The sequence below is a fragment of the Helianthus annuus genome, chromosome 1 (genome assembly GCF_002127325.2).
Source record: "Helianthus annuus cultivar XRQ/B chromosome 1, HanXRQr2.0-SUNRISE, whole genome shotgun sequence".
Taxonomy (NCBI): domain Eukaryota; kingdom Viridiplantae; phylum Streptophyta; class Magnoliopsida; order Asterales; family Asteraceae; genus Helianthus; species Helianthus annuus.
In genome coordinates this window covers 104386561-104402971 of record NC_035433.2, presented here as the reverse complement: position 1 = coordinate 104402971, position 16411 = coordinate 104386561, and the positions used below count along the sequence as shown (strand labels likewise).

The 16411-nt window shown below is 43.5% G+C and overlaps 1 non-coding gene across 1 annotated transcript; it reads right to left on the bottom strand.

The window, feature by feature from the left end:
- Positions 1–13593: 13593 nt before the first annotated feature.
- Positions 13594–13699, bottom strand: LOC118482898. Its single transcript, XR_004869164.1, has one exon. It is a non-coding gene; the product is annotated as a small nucleolar RNA R71 (small nucleolar RNA).
- Between the last annotated feature and the right edge of the window lie 2712 nt (positions 13700–16411).

Genomic DNA, 16411 nt, shown 5'->3' with positions numbered 1-16411 from the left:
TGCTGTTTTATTGATCTTTGTAACGTTTACAGACTCTGACAGCACTTCGGCAGCACTTCGTGGCTCACCGGAAAAATACACCAACAACTATCTTACTAGTTCCGCTTGAAAATGTCCCTATATATAGTCCAACAGGTTCTGCTTATACGGACATGTCCGTATAAGCGGAACTACCTCTTTTACCACATAAGCGGAACTATTCCGAAGACATATAAGAGAAACTATGACAGTGACACATAAGCGAAACCTATTCAACCACATGTTTCTAGGATTTCGTGCCATATCTGACCTATACACAACTAAGACTCGATGTAAGACGTAGTCGACAGACGTAGTGCACTAACACTAAGTTAGTTTCGCTTATACGGTCATTGTGGTATTTCGCTTATACGGACTTTTTAGTTCCGCTCATACGGACATCTCACTTTCGCTCTTAAGGACACTTGTAGTTCCGCTCATACTTACATTGCGGTTCCGCTTATTTGGACAAAACAGTTTTGCTTTTCTGTCACTTATCAGTTTCGCTCATTTGTCACAAAAACTGATAGTTTCGCTTATCAGTCACTATTATTCAAAACTTTGAAAATTTTTCTAAGTGTTTGCTGATTTTGCAGGTAGATTTAAGATGGATGATATATTCTTGAACCCGTTCAGTGATATGTACACGTTTGCTGGAAATTCAGGAAATGATGATTCTTCGTCAAGCAATGTGAATGAGAACCTGCCAAATGCAAAGAAAAAGCTAACTGAAGCTTGGGAATCGGAAAGTGCTTTCAGAACATTCAATAGACCTCCAAAGCTAATGGCTATTGAGGATTACAGTCGGTGGTCAAGAAAGTTTGAAGATTGGCTGATGGCATTTGCATATGCCAGCTGGAAAAGTTTGAAAACCGGCTATGAACATGGAAACAAAAATGGTGAAACTTTATCATCTGCTGATGAGATTGAATCGTTTGTAGCTGAACAAAAATGTGTGGCTTTATTGTTCCAGTCTGTTCGGGAAGACATAATTTCTTTGATCGATTACACAAATGCAAAAGATCTTTGGAAAAAGCTAGCAACAAAATGTATTGGTAGTGAAGAAATTAAGAAAAACAAAAGGAAATTACTTAGAAAAGAGTTTGATCTTTTTGGGTGCTTAAAAAACGAATTAGTTTGTAAGATGATAGAAAGGTTTGGTCACTTGAAGCTGGAATTAGCACGGCATGATATCATGTGACACCCCGTTGAAACACGCTAGCTTGGCAGTGGCTGCCTTAACTTTCGGGACGAAAGTTCTTAAAACTTGGGGATAATGTGACACTCTAGGTTTTTCCGAACGAACACCTTGTAATATTTTGTGTATATAAATATTATTAAATGGAAACGTTATCTTTATTTGCTTAATGTGTGTTGAATGTACGTATTATATATAAATGTATGTGAGTCGAGACCATGACTCGCAACCGGGCGGTTGCGAGTGGGCCACTCGGTCTCGAGTGGGCCGTCGGGCCGTAACCGGTTTGGGCCGAAACACCAAGCCCAACCCGAAAACCCCTTGTATATAAATCCCCCACTTTCCCCCATTTCCCTCATTTGTTACACCACACATCCACACTTCTCCTATTCTCTAAGTAAACCTTCAACAACAACCCATTCTCTTCTTCCTCTTTCGGTTCAAGCTTGGATCTCGGACAAGAGGACTCGGACAAGTTCATCACCACTAACTCGGACACTCCATCTTCTCGGTTCTTTTCCTTGTTTTCGGCTTCTTCTTCTAACCGGTTAGTGTCCTATTTTGTGTGAATGATGCTTTGAATGCTTGATGAATAAAATGCTTATGAACTAAGAAATGCTTGGTTAGTAGTTTTTGTATGATTTTTAGTATGATTTGTGAAACTTGACTATATGTGAAAACCCTTGTGTACAAAGCTTGATAACATGTTTAAATGACTAACAAATAATGATCTAAGAATGTTAATGGCTAACCATACTATGCTTCATTGTTTCCTTGCAAAATAATGATGCTAAACTTAAGATTTCGGATATATAATGTATGTTTTCTTGTTTTTGCATCATGATCTTGTTAAAAATATGTGATTTTCGGTTCATAAATGTGTGATTATGTTGGCATGAAAACCCTAGAAAACTATGAATGTAAGATGAACTTGTTTGAATGTGGTTTGAAGATTCAAAAATGGCAAAGTTTGATCTATTTGGTTTAAGGGTCAGATTAGGAAAAGTTGTTTGTGAAACCTCATTGGTTGTTTCCTAATCTGGGTCTGATTTCATATGTACAAATTGGACTGTCATATCTGCATCATCACGTGTGCATGAAAGGGACAGCTTCCGACTCGCAACCACGGCATTACGACTCGAGACCACGCCGTTGCGACTCGCAACCAAAGCGTGACAAGTCGAAACCGCACGATTACGACTCGAGACTACGACGGTTGCGACTCGCAACCACAACGTGACAACTCGAGACCACGGTTGCGACTCGCAACCACAGCATGACAAGCCGAGACCACCTGGTTGCGACTCGAGATCTTCTGGTTGCGAGTGGGCTGTCCATTTTGGTTATTGGGCCATTTTTGTGTTAACATGGGCTATCTGTTAAATGGACTATGTGTTGCTGTGTTCTGTTTGACTGTGTTACTGTTAGGGCCGGCCCAATACCCCACGACTGTTTACTTATATGTATGCTGTGTGCCTGTATGTGTTTACATGAATGCTTGTACACCGAACCTGACCTATACCGGTAACCATGTTAGGACGTGGTGACCAGCGTGTTTGACCAAGTAACCTAAATCTACCGAGCAACCCAAGGTGAGTTCACAACTTAAAAGCATGCGTCCCGGTGGTTTGGGACACGAGACTAAAACAATCCTATCCCCTGGTAAAAGGGGATACCATTTACATACCTTCCCTAGTTATTGGGAACAAAACTTACTTTTCCTTCCCTGGTATTGGGAAACCTTTTGGTTAATTACTGTTTATACGGATTGCAACTAACGGCACTAAACGAAACTCTATCACTCAAGTCCCTACTACAAATACCGATTAGTCGCCGGGGTCAGGCGAACGGGTTATTAGTTGATAGCGCTATTTAGGTGTTTACCAGCCTCACACCGTGCCCTGGTTTGGGATCGGTCGTGAACTAATGTACTCAGGCATCCGTCAATGATGATAGAACATTGACATCGGGGCATCCTGCGGAAACGCAACGGTTACCTAGTGTTCGGTATTGGAAAAACAGTTTAGTCGCTAACTTTTGGGGTAGCTCCCCATGGCATGTATAAACGGATAAATTAACTGGCGAAACAAGTTTTTGGTAATTAAAACTGGACAACTAGTGAACTCACTCAGCATTATTGTTGACCCCTTACTGCATGCTTTGCAGGTAACCCGTGACGAAGGAGCTTGCTGCTTGGGAACGTGTAGTGTCTGTTCACCCTTGTGATGGGTGTTACCTTATTTTGAATTATGAACTTTGTTTAAACTGCCTTACTTATGCTTCCGCTACTTATTAACTGTTTGAACTTGAAACCTTAAACTCTGAACTTGATATTTGCTAATCTTATGGTTAGTAAGTATTACTTTTGATAACAATTTAATTATTCGGTATAATTGGTGGCTGGATCCTGGTCAGTCACGCCCTCGAAGCGGGTGTTATCCGCAGGTGGATTTTGGGGGTGTGACAGATTGGTATCAGAGCCATTGGTTATAGTGAACTTGGTTTTAAAAAGGGAAAAATCTTTTGGAGAAAACCAGACTATAACCCGTGACTCGTAACGACACTACACTCCAAGTGCAAGGCTCGACACATTTAACCTCATAGCTCGGACCAGTGTTTACCTGTTTGCTTATGTTTCCTGAGTTGCTATACGTACTAGTATGCCTAAATCAGATAGATACACCTCTCTCTTCTATCTCATTCTCGCTACACTACGACATCACACTCATATTGTGTTTTCTGGTTATGAAGACAATGAGTGGACGCGGAAGGGGAAACATCAACATGACTCAGGCTCAGTTCACTAACCTACTCAACACAGTGGCTGCAGCTTTCGCAGCTCACCCTATAGGTAAGCCCGTTGTTTTAGGATGTTTAGATCCTACCGCCACATCGCCTTTTCGCCTCTAAACCTATACGTTTCGCTTCTCACCCTATAGGTCAGCATGCACCTGCGCAACCACCAGTGTGTACTTTCAAAACTTTCATGGATTGCAAGCCTCTCCCTTTCAACGGCACTGAGGGTGCCATAGGTCTTCTGCATTGGATTGAGAAAATTGAAGCTGTTTTTGCTGTTTGCGAATGTCCCCCTGCGAATTGGGTGAAATTTGCTACTGCTACGCTCGAAGGAAGCGCGCTTTCTTGGTGGAAGGCGCAGATTCAGATGTTTGGATTGGAAACTGCAAATGCTACTGCGTGGGAGGATTTCAAGGATATGATTAAGGATGAATACTGTCACCGGGATGACATCCACAAGCTTGAGAATGAGTACTATGAGCTCAAGATGGTTGGGTCGGAAATTGAAACTTACACCAAGCTGTCCAACGATTATGCTGCTCTTTGCCCAAACATGTCTCGACCTATGTATCGAAGAATCGAACTGTACATCAAGGGTTTGGCTCCAGAAATTCGAAGCCATGTAACTTCAGCCAACCACACTACCATTCAGCCGATCGTTCGACTTGCTCACAAACTTACTGATCAGGCCGTAGAAGAGGGCAGGTTGCCCAAAAGGATCAGTGCCACTGTCGGAACTTCTAGTGACAGCAAGCGTAAGTGGGAAGGAAGTCAAAGCAAGGATGCTAACCCCACTCAGGCCCCAGCACAGCAAAGGAAAACTGAAAACAACAAGGGCACTCAGCAACAGGGTGGCTACCGGGGAAACTACCCTAAGTGCAACAAGTGTAACAGACACCATAATGGGGCATGTAACAAGGGCCAGTGTCAGCGATGCCACAAAATGGGGCACGAAGCCAAGGATTGTAGAAGCCAGTTCCCAACAAGACAGAATCAGCAACAACCTCAACAGCAACAGCAGCAGGGAAACGACCGAGCATGTTTTAAATGTGGGACAACAGGGCACTTTAAGAAGGATTGCCCTGAACTGAATCAGAACCGCAACAATAATCAGGGAGCTGGGAACAACAATCAGAACAACAATGCTGGGAATGGTGCTAGAGGAAGGGCTTTCGTGATTGGAGCTGGTGAAGCAAGGAATGACCCCAATGTTGTGACGGGTAAGTTCTTACTCGATGATCGTTATGTTTCTGTGTTATTTGATTCCGGTGCCGATGCTAGTTATGTATCCCTACGTATTAGTAAGAAGCTTAAGCATCCGCTTTCATTACTAAGTTCTCCTCATATCGTCGAGTTAGCTAATGGTAGAAACATCGAGGCCTCACATGTTGTCAAAGGCTGCAAACTAGAGTTGTCTGGTCAGACATTTAGTATCGACCTTTTCCCTGTTACTCTTGGAAGCTTCGACATCGTTATTGGTATGGATTGGTTATCCAAGCATCACGCTGAGATCCTCTGTCAAGAGAAAGCAATTCGTATTCCTCGCCGTTCTGGCAAACCCCTCATTGTACAAGGTGGCAAAGGTGGAGAAATCTCCGGCGTTATCTCGTTCTTGAAGGCACATAAGTGTTTACGAAAAGGGCACACCGCTATCTTAGCACTTGTCACCAACACGCAGGAAAAGGAAAAGAGGATTGAAGACTTTCCAGTAGTGCGTGACTACCCCGAGGTATTTCCTGAGGAATTACCTGGACTCCCTCCCCATCGTCAGGTCGAATTCCAAATCGAGCTAGCTCCCGGAGCAGCGCCTATAGCTCGTGCACCTTACCGTCTAGCCCCCGCAGAATTGAAGGAACTCTCGACGCAACTACAAGAACTATTGGATAAAGGGTTTATTCGCCCTAGTTCATCACCCTGGGGAGCACCGGTACTCTTTGTTAAGAAGAAGGATGGCACGTTTCGAATGTGCATTGACTATCGTGAGTTGAACAAGGTCACCATCAAGAATCGTTACCCTCTCCCGCGAATCGACGACCTATTCGATCAATTGCAAGGATCAAGCTACTATTCTAAGATTGACCTGCGATCAGGCTACCATCAGTTAAGGGTCCGTAATGAAGATATTTCCAAGACTGCATTCAGAACTCGTTATGGTCATTATGAATTCCTCGTTATGCCCTTCGGAATGACCAACGCCCCTGCAGTGTTCATGGATCTCATGAACCGGGTATGCAAACCCTACCTCGACAAATTCGTGATCGTGTTTATAGACGACATCTTGATCTACTCGAAAAGTCAGGAAGAGCATGAACAGCACCTACGCCTTATCCTCGAACTCCTTCGCAATGAGCAACTGTATGCCAAGTTCTCGAAATGCGACTTCTGGCTTCGAGAAGTCCATTTCCTTGGACACGTGGTTAACAAAGATGGAATTCACGTCGACCCTGCAAAGATCGACTCTATAAAGAATTGGCCTACCCCTAAGACTCCAACTGAAGTCCGCCAATTCAAAGATCGCTCAGCCTCTCACGGCTCTTACTCAGAAGGGTATGGTTTATAAATGGGGTGAAGCTCAGGAAACCGCGTTTCAGAACCTAAAGGATAACCTCTGTAGTGCTCCTATTCTCTCGTTACCTGAAGGAACGGACGACTTTGTGGTTTACTGCGATGCGTCTATTCATGGGCTCGGTTGCGTGTTGATGCAACGCGAAAAAGTTATTGCTTACGCCTCTCGACAACTCAAGACGCACGAAAGGAACTACACAACGCACGACTTGGAACTAGGAGCAGTGATCTTTGCGCTTAAGATATGGAGACATTACCTGTACGGTACCAAGTGCACCATTTACACCGATCACAGGAGTCTCGAGCATATCTTCAAGCAAAAGGAATTAAACATGCGACAACGTCGATGGGTCGAACTTCTGAATGATTATGAATGCGCCATCAAGTATCATCCGGGCAAGGCCAATGTTGTGGCAGACGCCCTCAGCCGGAAAGACACTACGCCCAAGCGCGTGCGAGCATTGCAACTTACCATCCAGTCTAATCTCCCTACCCAAATCCGAAATGCTCAGATTGAAGCTCTAAAACCGGAAAACATCAGGGCTGAGTCCCTGCGAGGATCAAGACAGCAACTAGAACAAAAAGAAGACGGCGCCTATTATGTGGCAGGACGCATTTGGGTCCCACTTTACGGAGATCTACGAGAGCTTGTGATGGACGAAGCCCATAAGTCCCGTTACTCAGTACATCCTGGTTCAGATAAGATGTACCACGACTTAAGGACCACTTACTGGTGGCCTGGCATGAAAGCCCACATAGCCGCTTACGTTGGCAAATGTTTGACCTGCGCAAGAGTCAAGATCGAGTATCAGAAACCAGCAGGCCTACTCCAGCAGCCGGAAATCCCGAAGTGGAAATGGGAGCAGATTTCCATGGATTTTGTTACAGGGCTACCTAGATCCCAACGCGGGAATGATACTATTTGGGTGATAGTAGATCGATTGACTAAGTCTGCACACTTTTTGGCCATTAAGGAAACAGACAAGTTTTCTACCTTAGCAGAAGTCTATTTAAAGGAAGTAGTCTCCAGGCACGGGGTGCCAACTTCTATTATCTCCGACCGAGACGCTCGTTTTACTTCCGAGTTGTGGCAAGCTATGCACAAATCCTTTGGCTCACGTTTGGACATGAGCACCGCTTACCACCCGCAAACGGATGGGCAGTCTGAACGCACCATCCAAACCCTGGAAGACATGCTTAGAGCATGTGTGATCGATTTTGGCAAAAATTGGGAGAAGCATCTACCGCTGGTGGAATTCTCCTACAATAACAGCTACCACACTAGCATTCAGGCGGCACCTTTTGAGGCATTGTACGGTCATAAATGCCGATCACCTCTTTGCTGGGCGGAAATAGGTGACAGTCAACTCACAGGCCCAGAACTGGTGGTAGACACAACGGAAAAGATTTCCCAGATCAGGCAACGCATGGCGGCAGCTCGTGACCGTCAGAAAAGCTACGCTGACAAGCGTAGGAAACCGTTAGAATTCCAGGTCGGGGACCGGGTTCTACTTAAAGTCTCACCCTGGAAGGGTGTGGTTCGTTTTGGTAAACGAGGCAAGCTGAATCCACGATATGTTGGACCATTCGAAATTTCCGAGAAAATCGGTAAGGTTGCTTATAGATTGAACCTGCCTGCAGAGCTGAGTGCAGTGCACAACGTATTTCACATATCTAACCTGAAGAAGTGTTTGTCGGATGAAACACTTGTGATTCCTTTTAAGGAACTGACGATTGATGAACAACTACACTTTACTGAGGAACCAATTGAGATCACGGATCGAGAGATCAAAACCCTCAAACGTAGCCAGATACCCCTTGTGCGAGTTCGTTGGAACTCACGACGCGGCCCAGAGTTTACCTGGGAGCGGGAAGACCAGATGAAGTCCAAGTATCCCCAGTTGTTCCCAAATGAAAACCCCAGCACTGAAGCTACAACTGAATTTCGGGACGAAATTCCAAACTAACGGGGGGATGATGTGACACCCCGTTGAAACACGCTAGCTTGGCAGTGGCTGCCTTAACTTTCGGGACGAAAGTTCTTAAAACTTGGGGATAATGTGACACTCTAGGTTTTTCCGAACGAACACCTTGTAATATTTTGTGTATATAAATATTATTAAATGGAAACGTGATCTTTATTTGCTTAATGTGTGTTGAATGTACGTATTATATATAAATGTATGTGAGTCGAGACCATGACTCGCAACCGGGCGGTTGCGAGTGGGCCACTCGGTCTCGAGTGGGCCGTCGGGCCGTAACCGGTTTGGGCCGAAACACCAAGCCCAACCCGAAAACCCCTTGTATATAAATCCCCCACTTTCCCCCATTTCCCTCATTTGTTACACCACACATCCACACTTCTCCTATTCTCTAAGTAAACCTTCAACAACAACCCATTCTCTTCTTCCTCTTTCGGTTCAAGCTTGGATCTCGGACAAGAGGACTCGGACAAGTTCATCACCACTAACTCGGACACTCCATCTTCTCGGTTCTTTTCCTTGTTTTCGGCTTCTTCTTCTAACCGGTTAGTGTCCTATTTTGTGTGAATGATGCTTTGAATGCTTGATGAATAAAATGCTTATGAACTAAGAAATGCTTGGTTAGTAGTTTTTGTATGATTTTTAGTATGATTTGTGAAACTTGACTATATGTGAAAACCCTTGTGTACAAAGCTTGATAACATGTTTAAATGACTAACAAATAATGATCTAAGAATGTTAATGGCTAACCATACTATGCTTCATTGTTTCCTTGCAAAATAATGATGCTAAACTTAAGATTTCGGATATATAATGTATGTTTTCTTGTTTTTGCATCATGATCTTGTTAAAAATATGTGATTTTCGGTTCATAAATGTGTGATTATGTTGGCATGAAAACCCTAGAAAACTATGAATGTAAGATGAACTTGTTTGAATGTGGTTTGAAGATTCAAAAATGGCAAAGTTTGATCTATTTGGTTTAAGGGTCAGATTAGGAAAAGTTGTTTGTGAAACCTCATTGGTTGTTTCCTAATCTGGGTCTGATTTCATATGTACAAATTGGACTGTCATATCTGCATCATCACGTGTGCATGAAAGGGACAGCTTCCGACTCGCAACCACGGCATTACGACTCGAGACCACGCCGTTGCGACTCGCAACCAAAGCGTGACAAGTCGAAACCGCACGATTACGACTCGAGACTACGACGGTTGCGACTCGCAACCACAACGTGACAACTCGAGACCACGGTTGCGACTCGCAACCACAGCATGACAAGCCGAGACCACCTGGTTGCGACTCGAGATCTTCTGGTTGCGAGTGGGCTGTCCATTTTGGTTATTGGGCCATTTTTGTGTTAACATGGGCTATCTGTTAAATGGACTATGTGTTGCTGTGTTCTGTTTGACTGTGTTACTGTTAGGGCCGGCCCAATACCCCACGACTGTTTACTTATATGTATGCTGTGTGCCTGTATGTGTTTACATGAATGCTTGTACACCGAACCTGACCTATACCGGTAACCATGTTAGGACGTGGTGACCAGCGTGTTTGACCAAGTAACCTAAATCTACCGAGCAACCCAAGGTGAGTTCACAACTTAAAAGCATGCGTCCCGGTGGTTTGGGACACGAGACTAAAACAATCCTATCCCCTGGTAAAAGGGGATACCATTTACATACCTTCCCTAGTTATTGGGAACAAAACTTACTTTTCCTTCCCTGGTATTGGGAAACCTTTTGGTTAATTACTGTTTATACGGATTGCAACTAACGGCACTAAACGAAACTCTATCACTCAAGTCCCTACTACAAATACCGATTAGTCGCCGGGGTCAGGCGAACGGGTTATTAGTTGATAGCGCTATTTAGGTGTTTACCAGCCTCACACCGTGCCCTGGTTTGGGATCGGTCGTGAACTAATGTACTCAGGCATCCGTCAATGATGATAGAACATTGACATCGGGGCATCCTGCGGAAACGCAACGGTTACCTAGTGTTCGGTATTGGAAAAACAGTTTAGTCGCTAACTTTTGGGGTAGCTCCCCATGGCATGTATAAACGGATAAATTAACTGGCGAAACAAGTTTTTGGTAATTAAAACTGGACAACTAGTGAACTCACTCAGCATTATTGTTGACCCCTTACTGCATGCTTTGCAGGTAACCCGTGACGAAGGAGCTTGCTGCTTGGGAACGTGTAGTGTCTGTTCACCCTTGTGATGGGTGTTACCTTATTTTGAATTATGAACTTTGTTTAAACTGCCTTACTTATGCTTCCGCTACTTATTAACTGTTTGAACTTGAAACCTTAAACTCTGAACTTGATATTTGCTAATCTTATGGTTAGTAAGTATTACTTTTGATAACAATTTAATTATTCGGTATAATTGGTGGCTGGATCCTGGTCAGTCACGCCCTCGAAGCGGGTGTTATCCGCAGGTGGATTTTGGGGGTGTGACATATCAGATTTTCTGAGGAGGATCTAGTGGACAAACTGTTCGATCCATTGGACAACCCTTTATGATGTTAAAAGACAAGTTTATCCCTCATTTAACTGTGTAATTATCTGGAATTAGATAACTACGGTTGCTTACGTTTCAGGTGCGGTTCGGGAGCTTAAAGTGGATAAAATGCAGCTTTAGAGGGTTCGGAGTTGAACGGATCGAGTGTGGAGCAAATGATGAAACAAAGAAGAAAAATCAGCTTTCCACCGTAAATTACGGTCCTACCGTAATTTACGGTGGACCTGATTTCCACCTGATTCCTGCCGTAAACCAGTAGTCCTGCCGTAACACTATTAAGTCCACCGTAAATTACGGTGGTACCGTAATTTACGGTGGAAGCTGCAAAAAGTTGTAACTCCCATCATTAAAGTCAGTTTTATGGTGTCTTTTGGGCTATTCTCATCATTGGTCAATTGGAGAACAACATAGGGGCGATTTTGGGGTGATTTTGCTTAGCCTGGAACAATTTCTAACATTCGGTTTGTGATTTTGATTTGTATGAACATGGAACTACTTGTTATGATGATTCACCAAGCTATGCGTGGCTAAAACTCTCGGTGATCATCTTAGGTGAAGGTTTATCTTGAACTTTTGTGTGTTTACTTCTGAATTTCTAGAATGATAACTTGCGTTGCTTGAATATCATGGTATATGCATAATTGTTTGTAGCTTGTTAATCGATAGTGCAATTTCTAGTCTCGGTCGTACGTTCTTGGTGCCGTTGGCAATCGAGATATCACGGGAAGGGTTAGGGTTGGTTATTGATTGATTGATCATTGGGAAACAACCTCGCATTAGAATCCGAGTACTTTGTTCCCTTTTATCACTTAGATTATGTATGTACGAGTTATGTCTATGTAACTCTTTCTAGTTGAAGTTTCACACAATTGTTAAAGGAAACTGAATCCTAAGATGGTCATTGCTCTCTTAATCTGTTAAACAACCAATCTTTATTTGCACTTAGTTATTAATTTAGTTTTATAAAACACAATCCAAATCATTGAACTTTATTTTTCTGCAAATTAGGTTAATTGTAGTTAATTCGCAAAGCTATAAAATCAACACACTTTCCACATACTCCCTGAGTTCTTTTACCACTATCTATAGTTGTTATTGGGATTAAATTTGCGTGTACCACGACAGGCACATCAAATTTTGGCGCCGTTGCCGGGGAGTAGTGCGCAACGTGTGTCAGTTTGTTAGTTTTGCTCTGTTATTTTCGGGTTTACACTGGTGTGTTTAATGTGCAGGTTTTACAGGTGCATGCATACTAGAGGCTCTCACAAAGCGTCACCATTGTCATTTGATCCGGAAATCGAAAGAACGCTAAGGCAAAACAGGGTTTTATTACGAGAAAACCGAATCATTGGTTCACCCACTTCACCCATTACACCAAGAAACATCATGGCTGATTCACAAATTCCACCTACAACGGGTCAAACGACCTCATCATTTATACCTACTTCCACACAACATCACTAAACACAACAATACCAAATTCCACTACAATTCCTACTCCACCTCATGACACTACACCATCTCACACCACACAAACCATTACTACCCAAGAAGAACCAACCATTACCTTTAACCCCTCCACTACTATACCACCATTGTCCCATTTCTTCCCGGGTGCGGGTCCGTCATATTCAAACCATACCATAGCACCAATTTCGACCATTGTCCATGCTACTTCAACATTTAGACCGTCGAACCAAGCGGGTTTTCAATATTCAACCCTTCCATTTGGGCAATCGTCGGGAATTCAAGGAGATAGGTATGATGAAGGATTTGAGGAGTTTGAGGGTTATGATGAAGATGGATATGCTTACGGGGGTTATGGTGATCAAGGATAATTTGGATATGTGCAAAGTCAATCTCAAGGGATGGCAAGTGTCGGTGGAATGCCACAACAACAACAACTCATACCACAACACATTCGGCCAAGACCACAAGGGCCACCAATGCAACATCCTATCCCATTGCAACAAGTCCGGCCGCAAAATGTACAACCACAATTTCAAAGACTACCTCAACACCCATTGATGCGACAACAACAGTTTCAACAACCAATTGCACCACAAGGGCAAGTACCAAGGCCAATGGGTCCTATTCCTCCAAGAGGTAGGTTTGGTGTACCAAGGAGACACCTTAGAGAAAATGTGAGGGGCATCGAAGCACATTTTAGGCCGGTAATCACTCAAAACCCTTCACCGGTAGTCATTCCTCATAATGATCAAGGGAGGACATTTGAAGTGAGGACCAACTCTTTGCAAAGTTTACCAAAATACAAGGGGTTAGCAACGGAGGAGCCTTACTTCCATTTGGAGGCTTATGACTCGATTTGTAACACTCTTGGGAGTCAAGGGTTCTCGGCCGACGATATTAAATTGGTATTATTCCAATTTTCTTTGGAAGATAAGGCGAAAAATGGTTCTACACTTTGCCTTCGGCATCCATATATACATGGGGGGGAGATGCAACAAACCTTCTTGGATGAGTTTTACACCGCCCAAAAGACCAACGATGCACGAAAGGGGTTGAGGAGTTTCCAACAACAACATGGTGAAATGTTCCATGAGGCATTTGAACGATTCAATATGATGATAAAGAATTGCCCTCACCATGGAATTGAATTGTGGGAGTTGATGAATGCCTTTCACGATGGGTTGAGTGCCGAAGATGCACGTGATTTAATGTCCATTACCGGTGGGACTTTTGGTACAAATTATGAGAACGATGATTGGGAGTTCTTGGAGAGCATGGCAACTACATCAAAGAGAAAAGCTCAAGCATCAAGGAGAGCGCGACCGGCAATTGCCCGACCTCAAGTGCACGCCATAGATGATGGTAATGTTCAAACTACTAACCAAATTTATGATGTTTGTGCTTTGTGTAATGAAATAGGTCATGCGGCTGAAAATTGCCAAGGAATGATGGAAGGGCAATATGAAGAAGTCCATACGGTTCAAGGTCAAGGTCAAGGAGGAGGTGGTAGAAATTACAACAACATGAACTCTAATACCTACCACCCGGGTTGAGGAACCACCCAAATTTTCGGTATGGGAACCCTTCAAATCAAGCTAACCCGAACTTTCAAGGTAGCCAAGGTAGCCAAGGTAACTTTGGTTCACGCCAACCTTACAATAACCAAGGTGGATACCGAGGCGGGAACAATCAAGGCTATCAAAAACAATATCAAATGGGTCAAGAACAAGGGGGGTCTTCGGGTGGAAACGAGATGATGGAGATGCTAAAAAGCATGCAAATGGAGATGCAAAAACGGAACCAACTTGATGAAGTTCGAATGCAAAAGGATGAGGTTCGTGACAAAAGCATCCAATCACTAACAACCCAAATTGGTCAATTAGCAACCGACGTGGCGGAATTGAAGAAAAACAAGGGCCAACTTCCTAGCGACACTAAGGTAAATCCTTCGCATGGTACGTCACGAGGTAATGTTATTGTTCATCATGTTAGTGTTTTAAGAAGTGCAAAAGAGTTTAAAGCCAATTTGTCACCCGAATTGGTTGAGGGGTTAGTTGAGGATATTACGGGTATGGAAAGTGATGATGATGTTTCACCGGTAAAACCAAAAGAATTAAATGTTAACAAACCGGGTTTGGGTGAAAATGAAAAGAGTGAAAAAGTTGAGGGTGAACCGAGTCAAGTCCCTTTTCCATCGGCTTTACTTGACCCGGGAAAGAAAAATTTTATTGCATCGAGAGGTCCCCAAAAAGAAGAAATGTGGGACATGTTTAAACAAGTTAAAATTAATCTCCCACTTCTTGATGCAATAAAGCAAGTACCCGCCTATGCCAAATTTTTAAAAGAGTTATGTACACAAAAAAGGCAAAACAAGAAGAAAGTACCTAAGCGGGTCGATTTAACCGGGCAAGTAAGTGCAGTTTTAAAAGGGGAGCTTCCTCCTAAGCTCCAAGGTCCGGGCACGCCATTGATTAACATACAAGTTGGTAATTTTCAAATGGCTAAGGCGTTGCTAGATCTTGGAGCCGGGGTGAGCATTTTACCGGGGGGCTTATATGACCAATATGATTTTGGTCCGTTAGCAAGGGTGGAGACAGCGGTTGTTTTGGCCGATTTGTCTCATAAGCTACCTCGGGGTATGGTTCAAAATGTAATCGTAAAAATTGATGAGTTTTATTACCCGGTCGACTTTCTAGTCTTGGACTACTCATCCGCGGACCCGAAACAACAACAAAACGTAATTTTGGGTCGGCCATTTTTGAGGACCGCTCATGTCGTGATCGATTGTAGATTTGGTACGGTTGACATGACTTTTGGGAATCGAAAAATGCGTTTGAATGTTTTTACTAACAATTCTAATGCTAATGGTGTTGATGAGTGTTTCATGGCAGATATAGTTGACGGATGCAACCCGCATGAGTATGAGGAGGATGGTTTGGATGTTTGCCTGTGTGATTTATCTGAACAGGTACATGCTTATGCACTCCGGGTTGAAGAGGAAAAGCAAGATGCAATGGCTTTGAAAGAAGGTAGACCACCATGGACTCATCAATTTGAAGGTTTACCGGCGGAGATAAATTCGGGTACTAAACCGTCGTTAGAGGAACTGCCAAAGTTGGAACTTAAAGACTTGCCGAGCCACTTGAAGTATGCATTTTTAGGGGATAATGACACTTACCGGTCATTATTGCCTCTAATTTGGAGTTGGCACAAGAGCAAGCGTTGTTGAAAGTTTTGAAAGAAAACAAGGGAGCTATCGGATGACCGATTGCCGATCTCAAAGGAATTAGTCCATCCATTGTCATGCATAAGATCATTACCACCGAAGATGCAAAGCCGACACGAGAAGCTCAAAGGCGATTGAATCCGAATCTACGGGAGGTAGTTGAAAAAGAGGTAATTAAATGGTTGGATGCGGGAATCATCTATCCGATTTCGGATAGTGCTTGGGTGAGTCCCACCCAAGTTGTGCCTAAGAAGGCCGACATTCAAGTAGTCAAAGATGATAGTGGTGAACAAATTGCCACCCGACCGGTTACCGGGTGGCGTGTATGTATTGACTACCGGAAATTGAATGCCGCCACTTCTAAGGATCATTTCCTGCTACCATTCATTGATCCAATTATTGAAAAATTATCGGGTCAAAAATACTACTGTTTTTGGATGGGTATTCGGGTTATATCGGGTCAAAAAAGACCACCTTCACCTGTCCATATGGCACCTTTGCCTTTCGGCGAATGCCATTTGGCTTGTGCAATGCTCCGGCAACTTTTCAACGATGTATGATGAGTATTTTCTCGAACATGGTTGGAGAGTCGCTAGAGGTATTTATGGATGACTTCTCCATTTTTGGCAC